Source organism: Pristiophorus japonicus, chromosome 6 (assembly GCF_044704955.1).
Source record: "Pristiophorus japonicus isolate sPriJap1 chromosome 6, sPriJap1.hap1, whole genome shotgun sequence".
Taxonomy (NCBI): domain Eukaryota; kingdom Metazoa; phylum Chordata; class Chondrichthyes; family Pristiophoridae; genus Pristiophorus; species Pristiophorus japonicus.
The window spans coordinates 97,314,252-97,331,829 of NC_091982.1; the positions used below are offsets into that span (position 1 = coordinate 97,314,252).

The following is a 17,578-nucleotide window of genomic DNA, read 5'->3' on the forward strand; positions in this document are numbered from 1 at the left end:
CCTCTCTCCTTCCCTTCCTCCCTCCTCTCTCCCTCCCTCCTCTCTCCTTCCCTCCTCTCTCCCTCCCTCCCTCTCCCCTTCCCTCCATCCTCTCTCCTTCCCTCCCTCCATCCTCTCTCCTTTCCTCCATCCTCTCTCCTTCCCTCCCTCCATCCTCCCTCCTTCCCTCCCTCCATCCTCTCTCCCTTCTCTCCTTCTCCTCACCCCCCATCTCCTCCCCCCCCATCTCCTCCCCCCCATCTCCTCCCCCCATCTCCTCCCCCCCATCTCCTCCCCCCCATCTCCTCCCCCCATCTCCTCCCCCCTTCTCCTCCCCCCCCTTCTCCTCCCCTCCCCTTCTCCTCGCCCCCCCCGTCTCCTCGCCCCCCCGTCTCCTCGCCCCCCCTCTCCTCGCCCCCCCCTCTCCTCGCCCCCCCCCCGTCTCCTCGCCCCCGTCTCCTCGCCCCCGTCTCCTCGCCCCCCCCCGTCTCCTCGCCCCCCCCCGTCTCCTCGCCCCCCCCCGTCTCCTCGCCCCCCCCGTCTCCTCGCCCCCCCCCGTCGCCCCCCCCGTCTCCTCGCCCCCCCCCGTCTCCTCGCCCCCCCCCCGTCTCCTCGCCCCCCCCCCGTCTCCTCGCCCCCCCCCCCGTCTCCTCGCCCCCCCCCGTCTCCTCGCCCCCCCCCCCGTCTCCTCGCCCCCCCCGTCTCCTCGCCCCCCCCGTCTCCTCGCCCCCCCCCCGTCTCCGCCCCCCCCGTCTCCTCGCCCCCCCGTCTCCTCCTCCCTCCTCCCCCCCTCTTCTCCCTTTTCTTCCCCCCTCCCCCCCGTCTCCCCCCCTTCTCTCCCTCCCCTCGCTGTCAGAAACACAGAGTGAGAGAGACACACACTCACAGACAGAGAGAGAGATAGAGACATACTGGGGGGGGGGGCCATCCCAGCACGCTGTTGGAGGACTCCCGGTGCTGCAGTCGGTAAGTAGAAAATGTTTTGTTTTATTGATTTTTAATTTTTTTTTATTTTTTATTAATTTTTTTTGATTGATTTATTGATGTATTTATCATTTATTATTGATGATGGCTCTTTATTTGTAAAACTGAAGTGCTTAATGTTTGTAAACTTCCCTTTAAATCCCCAACCCCCATCCCCCCCACCCAATTCCCTACCTACACCTAATTTGTAACCTGCGCCTGATTTTCTAAAGTGTAGACAAGGTTTTTTCGAACGTACAAAAATCTTCACTTACTCTATTCTAAGTTAGTTTGGAGTAAGTTTTCACTGCCTAAACTTTGAAAACAGGTGTAAGTGGCCGGACACGCCCTCTTTTGGAAAAAAAATTCTGTTCCAAAGTGAAACTGTTCTAACTGACTAGAACTGGAGCAAACAAAATGCCGAGAATTCAAATTTCTAAGATACTCCATTCTAAACCAGTTGCTCCAAAAAAACAGGAGCAACTCAGGCCGAAACATGGCCCCCATATAACACATTATACAGCAAACTATATGACTTGTAACAAGTAGCTGATACCGATCCGATCAGACAAACAGCTGGTGCACGCAAGCAGTTCCCTGGCTTTCTCTTTGTCTAGAGCTTCCTTCGGTAAAGCATTGGATCACTCAGAGTGTTCGACCAGCCCAGCCTCTGCTTCACTCTCCCCTCATGCCGTTTGTGTGGACAACCTTGAGGAGGCTACTTTTATTCTCCTCTTCAGGGTGGGCCTTACATGGGATATTGACGAGACCTTTTGACCTATAGCGGTTCCCCTAAAACCTTAATACCCAATGAGGCTTCTAGTTCTTTGTCTCGATTCTTGTGTCAAAGCCCGCCTTAAAGATGTTTCATGTTCTTGGCCACATGTCTTTCTTTGTTTATACTTTCCCAGGGTTTCTTCCTGTCAAATTCGTGTCTTATAGTTTTTGGCCACATCCTCTCTCTGATCTCTTGAGGCCACAGCAGAAAACTGCTCGCTTAAGAGTGTTTCCTCCTTTGACGTAGCAAATGTTTGTTAACTCTCTCAACTGCCATCCATTCTGAGTCTATAACAAATTGTCTCAACGATACATAAACAAAGCTAAAGTCTTACCTTGAAAACAACAGATAATGGTTGTCATAATGCAGAATGCTATAACATTTCAACAGGGTACCAAAACATTAGCATTTCTAAGTATCTAGTACCAGTCTGAGGGAGACATTTCATCTCCAGTTCAAAACAACGATTTAAACACAGCATTCTTCGTGACAGTTTTATACATCTTGAACCTCTGATTTTTAACAGACTATAGGTTCAAGCCATATCCATAGCCTTATGCACATCGAAATCTACATTCCTCGTCATTTTTTTAAAAATCCAATCAAAATATTTGCTAACTGGTTATTGTAATGTCTGTACATAAGGTCTCCCCACCAACAGGGGGCACTACCGTCGGAGGTCCTAGGGTCATAGGTACATTTGTGCTGGGCCCGGTATATAACCTGAACTTCACCTTTGTATCTTGACTTCTGGAAGCCATTAAAGACTGACCAGGTTACATCGTTATTGTATGAAGTTGCAATCAATGTGGAGTCTCAGTTCCTCAATACATTCAGAAGCGCAAATACGCAGAGAAAAGTTAATCAAACCTGAGAGTTCCACAGAAACACATACACCCAATTATTTTCCTGAGGGAAAGTTCTGCATAAATGTTTCCTTATTCTCAAAGGTACTTTAGTAAAACTCAAGTACAGTTATCCATATTCAAAACATAACCCTGGTCTGCTGCCCTCCACAAATACACACTCTTCCCCCTCCCCCGACACACACTCCCCTCTCCCCTCGCACCGGCACAACCCCCTCATCCCGCCCCCAACGCTACTCTCCAGCAACATGAAAAGCATTGTATCCCAGGGAGTGTTCGGTTATCATATCCTTGTATGCATTATCAGCCTTTAGTCACAAATTTACATTGCTGAATCATTTGTTGAACTTGAATTGTTGATGTTCCTGGGGATAAATCAGATGTACTTCCATATGCACACTCAATTGAAGGTCAGTACAACCAGGCTTATAGCCTTGTCATATCTACTACTGTGTACCCTTTTAATAGAAATACTTTTGGTAAAGAAAAGCCATTAGAGAAATGATCCATGGCTACTTGCTGAGTGAAAGTGGGCACTTTTTAAATAGAGGATAAATTTATCCAAAACAGATCCACCATATCTTGAATGTTGCTGACACAGTAGAAAGTCAAGAAAATCATTTTATGTATTCATTATTTATACAATATTGTGACTACCTGATTGACATAAGTAATGGGTATTTTACCAGGTATTACATACTGATAGAAACTTTTACTTAATTCTTCATATATTGAAACTGCGTCACCAAGATGTTATGAAATAGTAACATTGAAATAAAATATTAAACAATGACAGTTATTCCTCTTAAATGGGTATAGGCTAATCTTCCTTTCGTGAATATTGCATGTAGTTCCATATTTACTTTAATCATACTTGTGTCAAAATATTTTGCAATAAAGGGTTACATGAGCAACAACCAACCACAATTATAATTTGTTGCTGACTATTGGAGTATGAAACAAAACTTGCAGCACTGACATAACCAACAAATGAATGTAATTTTCACCATAGACTCTTGTAGTAATAAAATGAGAGTGAGCAAGATGATGCATAGTTTGATTCTTTTGACATGCAGTCTCCTTTTATTAAAGGGCACTGCAGAACAAAACATCTATCAGGGTGGCGAGGGGGGTGAATTGCCCTTGTGTGAGTACACACATTTGTGTTGAAAAATGATGAAGCAAAAATGATAGAGTGGTACCAAATGGCAGTAATCACTCCGGGTCCAAGCTCCAATCCAAAGACTTGACTACATAAATAAAAACAGGAAATGTTGGAAATACTTAGCATGTCAGGCAGCATCTGTGAAGAGAGACACAGAGTTAATGGTGCAGAAATTGCGGTCGGAGGCTTCCCGTGGGCATAAGCCAACAACCTGAAGAAAATTTGTGTGACTTGCAGTCCTAGCCTCGACCCTTAGGCCTGCCTAAAGGCCCACATATCTCAGGGGCGCAGGCATTTCACAAGCATCCCTGGGATCACGTGGGCCAGGCCCAGCCAATCAAAGTCTGGGTATTCCCATTCATATTTGTGATAAGTTCCATATGTAGGTCGACACTTCAGTGATGTGCTGCAATGTCAGAGGTGCAATCCTTTGGTTGAGACATTCAAACGAGGTAATAAAAGATCCCATGGTACTATTGAAGAGCAAGGGAGTTCACCTGGTTTCCTGGCCAACATTTATCCTTCAATTAACATCTATAGCCCTATAAATTGGGGTCTAAAAATTACGTACATATTAGTCTTGTCTCTGAACATTATTCAGTTGTTCTCAATCTTTTGTAAGTGTCTAGCTTTTGCAGCTTGTTTCCAAACAAAACCTGCAAGCTCAGCTAGTACGTCAAGACCCAGCACGTCACAAGGGCATTTTAACTTGAAGGATCTGATGGGGGGAAATGGTCAACTAGTAAGGGACTAGTGTTGTAACAACCTCTTTCTTTCTGACACCATTAATGAACAGATGCATGGCATTAACAAATGGGCATTGTCAATGCTGAAGTAGTTATTACGATTGTGTTATATAACCCTTTGCCAAAGAAGTGTTGAAACGTGTACAATCTGAGAAATATTTTTGCACTTTCAACAGTATGAGAGTCAAGCAGTGTTAAAGGGCAATGGGATAATTAAACCCAGGTGGGAGAGGAGGCAGATTGTAATGGGAAGGAGAAAACATGAGGGTGAGAGACAGGGCAGGAGTGGAGGCTGGGAAGCTACCTCAGTTGGGAGGGGTAGCTCAGATTTTCTTCCGACTGGGGAGGAGTTTTAGAGAACTCCAGGTTTCATTCCATTAGTACAATCTTGTTCTCTGAGTTGGATGGAGGGGAGGGGGGTGGTGGAGATCTGTGATGAAATACAGGCTCAGATTTCTGTCTCAGCAAGGGGAGGGAGCATCATCAGGAGAATTGCTGAGCGATATTCATTCATACCATTTTGTGTCCCAAAGGAGAAGTTGGGCTAAGGGGGTTGGGTTTCTACCATTGTACATTTACCATTGCTGGAATGGATTTGCAGGCTTTCTGAGACTGAAGCCAGGAGTGCTGCAGGTTATTTGGACAACCTGAAAAAAGCTGCTACAAATGATGGGACGCAGCACAGCCACTCGGCGGCCAGTGTCTGGAATTGCAGCATGGTGCACAAAAATTGGTTTGTAATATTAAATTTGTTTTTTTTTTAATGGAAAGTAGCTGTTTAGAGCAGCACCTACAGCCATAACTGGTGCTGCCAATACATGGCATTTTTATCATTTTTGTTTTCATAGGGCCTGACAGGCAGTTGCATTGCATTCAAAATGGGATCTTTAAGAAGAAATAGGAGCAGGAGTAGGCCATTTGGCTCCTCGAACCTGATCCACCATTCAATAAGATCATGGCTGATCTGATCATGGACTCAGCTGCACTTCCCTGCCCGCTCCCCATAACCCTTTACTCCCTTATCGTTCAAAAATCTGTCTATCTCCGCCTCAAATACATTCAATGACCCGGCCTCCCAGCTCTCTGGGGCAGAGAATTCCACAGATTTACAACTCTTGGAGAAGAAATTCTTCCTCATCTCAGTTTTAAATGGGTGGCCCCTTATTCTGAGACTCTGCCCCATAGTTTTAGTTTCCCCTATGAGTGGAAATATCCTCTCTGCATTCACCATGTCAAACTCCCTCATAATCTTATGTTTCGATAAGATCACCCCTCATTTTTCTGAACTCCAATGTGTATCGGCCCAACCTACTCAACCTATCCTCATAAGTCAGCCCCCTTATCTCCGGAATCAACCTAGTGAACCTTCTCTGAACAGCCTCCAACCCATTCAGCAATGTTAACATATAATAGATATGCATGTGAACCTCTAAATATTTCAACCTAACAAATCTGTAGATCATAAGAATCTCTACATATATTTCTTGGGTTTTATGGTTTGCCAGTATTGTAACAATTTAAAACTTTTCATATGTGACTGCTGTTAGAAGAGGTGTCTGTGTTTCTCTATGAGATAAAGTGTGAAATATGCATCCTGTCATCCAAGTTAGCACTACTGCAGCTCCTGATCTGTGAGGATTCAAATAGTATAACTTGGGTTTCCTTTCTTCTATGATGTTTCTAATTACATTTGAGGAAATCTGCATTAAAATGGAATTATCTGTGAATTTAGAAGTTTTCTTATCCTATTTAAAAGATGACAAAGACGGGCAGTCTACATCAAGGCTAGGTTGATGTCGTAACGAATCAGAAACAGATTAAACAGCCTGCTATTCACATCTTTCTCTCCAGGATGATATTGTTTCAAAGCTTAATCAAAGGCCTGTTGACGTCCTATTCCTACAGTCTATGATTTTGAGGCTTTGAATAGTATTTTTTGATTGACCGTTTTAATTAATTGTGAAGGTACCTTTTTTTTTAGATCTTCTGTTTGTGTAGTTTGACTTCAAAATATACAGCGCCATATAATCAGGTTAGCAGTCTAGGTTTTTCAGCACCCTTCACAATGTACTGCTAAATGGGCAGGAGACTTTCCGGACATCATGGGGATTCAGCATTGCATACATTTTCCAAATCTGGGCACATTCTCCAGGCTCGGAGAAAAGAACTGCTAAGACACAGTAACGTTTATTATTGTGAAATAGATACTCTTAAGTGAAGTATTATAACTAACTTAACTTGTTTTTGTTCTTGCTCATGTCTAATATTACTTCAGAAACTATACAAATAAACTTTTATCGATGTTACCTCCAAACTCGACAATTCCAATGCTCTCCTGGCCGGCCTCCCCTTCCTCCATAAATTTCAACTCAACCAAAACTCTACTGCTCGTGTTTTAACTCGCACCAAGTCCCACTCACCCATCACCTCTGCTTGCTGACGCTCCCAGTCCACCAAAGGCCTCAATTTTAAAACTCTCATCCTTGTGTTCAAATCCCTCCATAACCTCCCTATCTGTGCAACCTCCTTGAGCCCTGGTTCTGGTTCACACAGTGTTTGCCTATGGAAGCTGACTCTATCATTGAGCATAAGTTTAAAAAGAAGTTTGTGGGGAAAGCGCAAATAAGTCAGCAGCACTATGGGCTGTTTCATGCTGGCTCGGATCTGGAATGCTCTGCCTGAAAGAGTGGTGGAAGCTGACTCGATCGTGGCTTTCAAAAAGGGAATTGGATAAGTACCTGAAGGAAAAATTTGCAGGACTACGGGGAAAGGGCGGGGAAGTGGGACTAGCTGAAGTGCTCTTGCAGAGAGCCGGCATGGGCACGACGGGCTGAATGGCCTCCTTCTGTGCTGTAACCATTCTATGATTCTAAAGAGTGGTGAGACATAAATGATAGAGGTCTAAGAACAGCTAGTCACGAACTGAAGTTAGATTCTTAGAAGTATTTTTTTTAATTATTAATGAACCTGGCAGCATAAATCATTTGATTCAACGGGCTACAAGTTTTGTTTTGACAAACACAGGGATATTTTGTAGATACCTTCTACATTTTTGTCAAAAATAGTCATGTTACACACATGCAGAAATAAAATCCATTTGCTGACACAAGAGATACTATAGATGTTCACTTTGCATTTGAAGTATCCTTGCTACAGACTAATTTTCAAGTATCTCACTAAACTCTAGTCCCACTACAATCCGTTATCCCTGTGTTTGTCAAAACAAAACTTGTAGCCCGTTGAATCAAATGATTTATGTTGCCAGGTAATTTAAAAAATACTTCTAAGAATCTAACTTCAGTTCGTGACTAGCTGTTCTTAGACCTCTATCATTTATGTCTCGCCACTCTTTAGAATCATAGAATGGTTACAGCACAGAAGGAGGCCATTCAGCCCGTCGTGCCCTTGCCGGCTCTCTGCAAGAGCACTTCAGCTAGTCCCACTTCCCCGCCCTTTCCCTGTAGTCCTGCAAATTTTTCCTTCAGGTACTTATCAAATTCCCTTTTTGAAAGCCACGATCGAGTCAGCTTCCACCACTCTTTCAGGCAGAGCATTCCAGATCCGAACCACTTACTGCGTAAAAAGTTTTTCCTCCTGTCGTCTTTGGTTCTTTTGCCAATCACCTTAAATCTGTGTCCTCTGGTTCTTGACTCTTATGCCAATGGGAACAGTTTCTCTCTCTCTACTCTGTCTAGGCCTCTATCAAATCTTCACTCAACCTTCTCTGCTCTAAGGATAACAACCCCTGCTTCGCTAGTTTGTCCACGTAACTAACGTCCCTCATCTCTGGAATCATTTTTGTAAATCTTTTCTGCAGCCTCTCTAAGGCCTTCACATCCTTCCTAAAGTGTGGTGCCCAGAATTGGACACAATACTCCAGTTGAGGCCGAACCAGTATTTTATAAAGGTTCATCATAACTTCCTTGCTTTTGCACTCTTTGGGCCCAAGTTTTGGCCTCAGTTGCTCCTGATTTTTTGGAGCAACTGGTGTAGAACAGAGTATCTTAGAAATTCAAATTCTAGGCATTTAGTTTGCTCCAGTTCTAGTCAGTTAGAACAGTTTCACTTTGGAACAGAATTTTTTTTTCAAAAGGGGGCGTGTCCGGCCACTTACGCCTGTTTTCAAAGTTTCGGCAGTGAAAACTTACTCCAAACTAACTTAGAATAGAGTCTATCACTATCCTCCTTACTGTTCACTATACTTACATGTTTTGTGTCATCTGCAAATTTTGAAATTGTGCCCTGTACACCCAAGTCCAAGTCATCAATAGATATCAAGAAAGGCAATGGTCCTAGTACCGACCCCTGGGAACACCACTGTAAAAACTTCCTCCAGTCCATTAAACAACCATTCACCACTACTCTGCTTCCTGTCACTTAGCCAATTTCATATCCATGCTGCCACTATCCCTTTTATTCCGTGGGCTCCCACTATCCCTTTTATTCCGTGGGCTTCAACTTTGCTGGCAAGCCTATTATGTGGCATTTTATTAAATGCCTTTTGGAAGTCCATATTCACGATCAACCGGATTGCCCTCATCAACCCTCTCTGTTTCCTCATCAAAAAAACTCGATCAAGTTAGTTAAACACGATTTGTCTTTAACAAGGCAATATTAGCGGTCTTTCTAGAAATTATCATCCGTGTCGCATGGAGTGAATTTTAATAACATTGGACGATTAAATTAAATGGAACTGCAAGATTAGGCAACTAACATGATGTAAAATGAGTATTGATTTAATTCATACATGACAGATACTTTTTCTTTAAGCTCTTGACCACTAATGACAGGCCCCCGTTTACCTTTCATGTATTCATTTTCATAAGCATACCTGAAGGTAAATGTTTAAACTCATCATTCACAAACCATGTCTACTCTATCATATGAATCTTGTATGTGTAAGTTCTACTATCAAAATCTTGTAGAATTATTCTCCATGGATTAAGCCAAGCAGCAAGGAAAAATTACATCAACAGCTTCATATCCATTATGTTTAATGCCTCTGACATGTTGCAATACCAGACCTGTGAACTTTCCTCTGTAAGGGCACTCCTCTGAGGGTGTACTTAGATCCTCTTCTCCATAAGCAGCCAACATAAGGCTTTGAATCCTTGGCTTTGTTGCAGTTTAATGGTTTGTTACAAACTTGAACTTTTGTAGACATCATCTGTATTTAATATCTGCCCAAAATCCTTTGGGCACTGGGAACCATCCTTCTTGACTTTGTTGAATAAACATGCTCAAGCAGGAGCCTTTAAGCACTCGGGTTACTTTGCAGCACATCTTGCCAATCATTGCACAACGGTGACAAATGGAATTCAATCCAGAGAAGTGTGAGGTAATGCATTTGGGGAGGGCTAACAAGGCAATGGGATACACATTAAATAGTAGGACACGGTGATGTGTAGAGGAGCACAGGGACCTTGGAGTGCATGTCCACAGATTCGTGAAGGTAGCAGGCCAGGCAGATAAGGTGGCTAAGAAGGCATTCAGAATACTTGCCTTTATTAGCTGAGGCATAGAATATAAGAACAGGGAGGTTATGCTTGAACTGTATAAAACATTAGTTCGGCCACAGCTAGAGTACTCCATGCAGTTCTAGTCACCACGTTACAGGAAAGATGTGATTGCAGTAGAGAGTGTACAGAGGAGATTTACGAGGATGTTGCCTGGACTGGAGAATTTTTGCTATGAGGAAAGATTGCACAGGCTGGGTTTGATTTCTTTGGAACAGAAGAGGCCGAGGGGAAACCTTATTGACGTGTATAAAATTATGAAGGGCCTAGATAGAGTGGATAGGAAGGACCTATTTTCCTTAGCTGGCCCAGCCAAAACCTTCCCTGGTGGCCCCAGTGGCCGAACCGACAAAATCGCCGATTCCCTCCCCTTTAAATGAGGGGAGAGATGTGGTGACGCACACGCGCACTGACTTCTCCACCGCTGAGTGACAGCGGCAGAGTCTCTGTCCCACCCAACTTCTGCCTCTCTCCAGCACTTACCGCCGCTCACCAGCACTTACTGCTGCACTTCCGCCCCTATTATGACCGACATCCTTGTTGAAAAAAAACAACAAAGACCTGAATATTAATCAGGAGTCGACCTCTTCCCATACGGCGGTAAGAAATCGTAGGTGTGCCAGGTTTCTGGCGTGCCTGAATTTCAGCCCCCATGTGTTTTACCTGTAGAGAATGAGCTGCAATGGAATACTTTTGCTCAATGCACATATTTCAGATTGAGCTTACATGAATCTGCAGTGACATAAAAAGATTTAACAACATGCGTATAACTATTTATAGTGTTTGTTAATAATTTTTCATTAGTTTAAAGATAGCTAATTCACTCAAATTGACTTGCAGGATGTATAATTAAATAAATTCTTATGAATATTCACACCATATTTATTCATAAATCATTTAAAATTTAATTTGACAGATTGTTAAGCAGGACTGAAGGAAAGATTTTAGATAGGTAATCAGAGGCCAGCTGTTTAAGTTACAAACATCCTTTTACTGTTTGATATGTAGATAACAAAGGAATATTCAGTTTGACCATTTCATCTTGATCTGGTGCAGCAAGATGTGTGGTTCAGGCTTCATTAAATCTGAGAGTTTTACCAAAGTAGTGATATTTTATTTATTATGAGCATCTCCGATTATAATCGTTCAACCATCGGTGGCCGTGCCTTCAGCTGCCTTGGCCCTTAGCTCTGGAACTCCCTCCCTAAACTTCTCTTCCTCTATTTCCTCCTTTAAGATGCTCCTTAAAACCTACCTCTTTGATCAAGCTTTTGGTCATCTGCCGCAATTTCTTATCTGGCGTGGTGTCAAATTTAATTTGTTGTCTTATAACACTCCTGTGGAAGCGCCTTGGAACGTTTTACTACTTTAAAGGTGCTATATAAATACAAGTTGTTGATATTGTATAAAATTTGTTTTATTGAACAATTTGAGAGCAAACTCTCTTTACACCCACCTTCCCTCTCCAACACAATGCACTGGCTGTTACCAGAGTGTGAGCGTTCTAATCCCTAGTCTGCCAATACTGATCTCAGTTCGTGACTTGGATGTGTGCATATGTTGCCGAAGGACAGCTTTCCCTCTGAATTATACTGCCTTCCCTATTGATAAACGCCTGACTTCTGCTTACCATTTCATCACAGTAGAATGGATAAAATCAGGAGCCCAGTGACAGAGAATTGAACTTGAGTTTCATTTGTCATGGCAAGGCACAATTACACTCCACTGCACCTCTATTCTATGATAAATTAACGAGAAATATTAAAGCAATAAATTGTTAAATATGGTTGCACGTTGATTTTTGGGTCTGTAAACTGTAGATAATCTGTGTTCCGACCTTGACTGGAAAGTTCAAGTTTCTTGAGTAAGTGCTGGATCCACCAGGTCGCCACTTCCACAGGCTATAATGCTGGACTGTGTTGTATATAGAGACTAAGTACATTTTTTTTCCCTGCAGGATATTTTAGAGTGGGTTTCTTTTATTCTTGAGGCTGTTTTTCTTTGAAAATGAACATGCTATCTTCAATGAAGAGGGAAAGAAATACACCTGATTCATATTTTTAGCGTATTTTACTTCTATACATTTCATTGCCCTCATTGTTACAATAATGCCATTACAAACTACTGTATCCTTTCAGAAGAGCCTAATAGCTATGTGAAAAATCACAAGATTGGAAACACTATTATTATTACATTGAAATCATGGTTTTGTGAGCTGCTTTTCAGTGCAGAGCACACTGTGCCCTAGAAAAAAATGTATTAGGCACGGAATACATCAAGATTTAGAACGAGGATCTTTTATACAGACAAAACTAAAATGGAATGTTGTGTCTGCAAGGACACAAACCATTCCACCACTTCATCGCCATCCTTAGCCTGCTACATGACGCCATGCAAGCCGTGATCCTGACCAACGAATCCACCACAGACCCAATCCACGTCTGGACTGGGGTCAAGCAGGGCTGCGACATCATGCCAACCCTCTTCTCGATCTTCCTCGCTGCAGTGCTCCATCTCACGCTCAACAAACCCACCGCTGGAGTGGAACTGAACTATAGAACCAGTGGGAACGTGTTCACCTGTCACCTCCAGGCTAGATCCAAGACCATCCCATCCTCTTTCGTTGAACTACAGTACGTGAACGACGCTTGCATCTGCGCACATTCAGAGGTTGAACTGCAAGCCATCGTCAACATCTTCACCGAAGCATATGAAAGCATAGGCCTTACACTAAACATCCGTAAGATAAAGGTCCTCCACGAACTTGACCCCACCACACAGCACTGCCTCCCAGTCATCAAAATCCACGGCGCGGCCTTGGACAATGTGGATCAAGTTCCATATCTCGGGAGCCTACTGTCAGCAAGGGCAGACATCGACGATGAGGTCCAACACCACCTCCAGTGCGCCAGCGCAGCCTTCGGTCGCCAAAAGAACAGAGTGTTCGAAGATCAGGCCCTCAACTCTGGCACCAAGCTTTATGGTCTGCAGGGCTGTAGTGATACCCGCCCTCCTGTATGGCTGAGGCGTGGACCATATGTAGTAGACATCTCAAATCATTGGAGAAATACCACCAACGATGTCTCCGCAAGATCCTGCCAATCCCCTGGGAGGATAGACGCACTATCGTCAGTGTTCTCGATCAAGCCAATATCCCCAGCATCGAAGCACTGACCACACTCGACCAGCTCTGTTGGGCGGGCCACATGGTTCGCATGCTCAACACAAGACTCCCAAAGCAAGCACTGTACTCTGAACTACTCAAAGGTAGGCGATCCCCAGGTGAGCAGAGGAAACGTTTAAAGGACACCCTCAAAGCCTTCTTGATAAAGTGCAACATCCCCAGCGACACCTGGGAATCCCTGGCCAAAGACCACCCTAAGTGGAGGAAGAGCATCCTGGAGGGCGCTGAGCAGCTCAAGTTTTGTCGCCGAGAACATACAGAAACCAAATGCAAACACCGGAAGGAGTGTGCGGCAAACCAGTTTCCCCACCCACCCTTTCCTTCAACCACTGTCTGTCCCACCTGTGACGGAGACTGTAATTCCCGGATTGAACCCGAGAGCTCACTTTTTTCGAGTGGAAGCAAGACTTCCTTGATTTCGAAGGACTGTTTATGATGATACTAATAGTGATTTGCATCATCAGATAGCTTTTGAATCAAAATGCTCAATGTGATAGTGATAAATGTGATAGCATCCCATAATAATGACTGTGATGAAAGTTTAGGGATGCAGAAACATTAGTGGAGGCAAAAGCACGACAGAATATGGGTAAAGAACACCAAAGTAAAACTTGGTTAAACAGTGTCCCATTTATCAGCACTGAGAACTTTACATAAAGTGGCAAACAGTAACAAAGAAGCCATACCTATATTACAACTCAAACATGGCAAAACATTTTCCTTCTTTTCTAGAGGTTTTTGTTACTGCAGGTTGAACCTTTCCAATCCAGCACCCTCGGGACCTGACCTGTGCCGGACCAGAGAATTTGCCGGACCACGGGAGGTGACGTTGACCCCGGACCCCAGACTTAAAAATCCCACTGTCAGCAAAGTTTTAGAATTGCTTCCTACAAAAGCTATTTTTGCTAATCTGTAACCGTAGTACCATGGGCTCCGGACCTTGTATATCGGCTGAGTTGTGGCTATTTTGATGTAAATAGGACTGATCCAGGGAGTGTGCTAGCAGGTTGGAAGTGAGATTCATCGACTGGTTGCACTGGGAGAGGGGCCGTTGTTTGATGTAAGGAGCCCCGTTGTTCAGCGCGGAGGCCGAACGAGCCCATGCTGAAGCCAAGGTAGCGTACATGGAGTGCGGCTCCATCACCCCATCACCGGTCAGCAAGGGCAACGCGGGCAGTGAGCTGTCGACATGGTTGGGGTAGACTCCGACTAAAGATCCTGTACAGTTTCCCATATAGTGACCATTGTTGGCTGAGGGGTGAGAGGCAGAATGTCCCGGTATACCCATCCCGTCAAAGTTGCTGGGCAAATGTCCATTCATCATGCTGATGCTACTATCTATAGAAAGGGCGTTGGCGCAGGTGATGGGTGCTCTTCACCTTTGGAAGTTATAGGTCTCTGGGTTGTGGTGAACCCCAATCTGTTCATCATGCTGTATATGTGTTTAAGGGCTTGGCATTTCCTGCGAAAGCCCCTTGGTCTGCGCCTGAAGGAGCCCTTCTCAAACATGAACTCACTGGCCAGGTCAATGGTCCAGTAATGGGCTTTTCCAGGTCTGCCCAGGCCCTTAGGCAGTTTGATGAAGCACTTGTTCAAGGAGAGGTTGTGACGCACAGAGTTCTTCCAGCCTTGGTAGGAGCCTCGGAAAAAGGGGAAGCGCCTCTGGAAGAACTGATAGATCTTGCTGAGAGTCGGCCTCTTGGTGGGAGAGCTCTGGATAGCCAACACAATCAGGGCTATGTAGGAATACGGTGGCTTCTCGGGGCGCTGTATGCCAGCGTGTGTTTTCTTAGTTTTGGTAGTGGAGGTGGCTGATTCCATCACAGAGGTCTGACAGCGACCCAACCAGCAACGTTGTCAGCAGTACCCGGTTTAAATAAACACGAAGATCTCCTCACCTGACACCCGGTCGAGCCCTCACCTCCTCTCTGACCTGGCAGTGCTCCCGCTGGCTCTGTCGTGCCTCGTTCCATCCCTATGGGAACACGCAGCTCCTCCTGAACCATTTCAGGCGTGACGGCTGTGAAGCGGTTCCCGTGGACATGGGGAAATCATTCGCCAATTTCATGTATAAAAAGGATTTCCATCCGGCCTCCAAGACCAACATCAAAAAGGTGAGCGGCAGCTCGGGGCACTAGTTGTTGGGAGGAGGCAGCAACGATGAAACTGGGCCTGAGGGCCGCCTTCCCGCTCACTGTCGTTTGTGTCCCAGATCTGTGGCAGCTTTCAACCTGTTTTGCTTTGGTTGATGTCTGCGCTGTTTAGAGGAATCGGCTTTCGTGGGCACCCAAGTGCTTTATCGCATTTAGGGATTTGTGCAAATTCAGCAATCGGCGTTTCCCTGTCATCTTTCTTACTATCCATACTATTTTTTTTTAAATTACTCAACTTGATGAAACTGGACACAGCGCGGGTCGTGACCCCTCGCCGGGAATGATGCCAGACCAGGGATCTTGCCACCACAGAGTGCTGGATTAGAGAGGTTCAACCGGCACATATTTGTATACTGATTTACATTCTTCCTATGTTGCCAGCAACGTCTTGAATAGATTAGGAAAAGTGCAAACTCTATCAGCGTTGTTGCCTTATAGAATCATAGAAAAATTACGACACAGAAGGAGGCTATTCGGCCCATTGTGTCTGCCGATCGAAAAAGAGCTACCCAGCCTTATCCCACCTTCAGCACTCGGTCTGTAGCCCTGTAGATTACGGCTCTTTAAGTGTACATCCAAGTACTTTCTAAATGTGATGAGGGTCTCTGCCTCCACCACCCTTTCAGGCAGTGAGTTCCAGACTCCATCACCCTCTGGGTGCACAAATGTTTCCTCATTTCCCTCTAATCCTCTACCAACTACTTTAAATCTATGCCCCCGAGTTATTAACCTCTCTGCTAAGAGAAATAGGTCCTTCCTATCCACTCTATCCAGGCCCCTCATAACTTTATACACCTCAATTAAATCTCCCCTCAGCCTCCTGATCGAAGGAAAACAACCCCAGCCTATCCAGTCTTTCCTCATAGCTAAAGTCGTCTAGTCCTGGTAACATCCTCGTAAAGCTCCTCTGCACTCTTTCTAGTGCAATCACATCCTTCTTGTAATGTGGTGACCAGAACTGCACGCAGTACTCAAGCTGTGGCCTAACTAGTGTGGTATTTAGTTCCAGCACAACTTCCCTGCTCTTATATTCTGTGCCTCAGCTAGAAACATAGGAAATAGGTGCAGGAGCAGGTCATTCAGCCCTTTGAGCCTGCACCACCATTTAATATGATCATGGCTGATCATGCAACTTCAGTACCCCACTTCTGCCTTCTCTCCATACCCGCTGATAGCTTTAACCGTAAGGGCCACATCTAACTCACTTTTGAATACATCCAACGAACTGGACTCAACAACTTTCTGTGGTAAAGAATTCCATAGGTTTACAATTCTCTGGGTGCAAATATTTCTCCTCATCTCGGTCCTATGTGGCTTACCCCTTATCCTTAGACTGTGACCCCTGGTTCTGGACTTCCCCAACATCGGGAATATTCTTCCTGCATCTAACCTGTCCAATCCCATCAGAATTTTATATGCTTCTATGAGATCCCCTCTCATGCTTCTAAATTCTAGTTGATCCAATCTTTCTTCATATGTCAGTCCTGCCATCCCGGGAATCAGTCTGGTGAACCTTCGCTGCACTCCCTCAATAGCAAGAATGTCCTCCTTCAGATTAGGAGACCAAAACTGCACACAATACTCAAGGTGTGGTCTCACCAAGACCCTGTACAACTGCAGCGAGACCTCCCTGCTCCTATACTCATCCTCTCGCTTTGAAGGTCAACATGCCATTTGCTTTCTTAACTGCCTGCTGTACCTGCATGCCTACTTTCAATGACTGATGTACCATGACACCCAGGTCTCGTTGCACCTCCCCTTTTACTAATCTATCACCATTCGGATAATAATCTGCCTTCCTGTTTTTGCCCCCAAAGTGGATAACCTCACATTTATCCACATGATACTGCATCTGCCATGCATTTGTCCACTCACCTAACCTGTCCAAGTCACCTTGAAGCCTCTTAGCATCCTCCTCACAGCTCACACTGCCACCCAGCTTAGTGTCATCTGCAAACTTGGAGATATTACATTCAATTCCTTCGTCTAAATAATTTATATTGTAAATAGCTGGGGTCTCAGCACTGAATCTTGCAGTAACCCACTAGTCACTGCCTGGCATTCTGAAAAGGACCCGTTTATTCCCACTCTTTGCTTCCTGTCTGCCAAGCAGTTCTCTATCCGTGTCAATACATTAACCCCAACCCCATGTGCCTTAATTTTGCACACTAATCTCTTGTGTGGGACCTTGTCAAAAGTCTTTTGAAAGTCCAAATACACCACATCCA

General features: G+C 44.6%; 1 protein-coding gene and 1 pseudogene across 1 annotated transcript in view; one reads left to right on the forward strand and one right to left on the reverse strand.

Annotated features, from left to right (window-relative positions):
• LOC139266142 (protein diaphanous homolog 2) overlaps positions 1 to 17,578 on the forward strand; it is a 403,303-nt gene that overhangs the window by 85,415 nt on the left and 300,310 nt on the right. The window lies entirely within an intron of this gene.
• The window catches only part of LOC139265490 (forkhead box protein F1-like), a 35,407-nt pseudogene continuing 27,027 nt past the window's right edge, over positions 9,199 to 17,578 (reverse strand).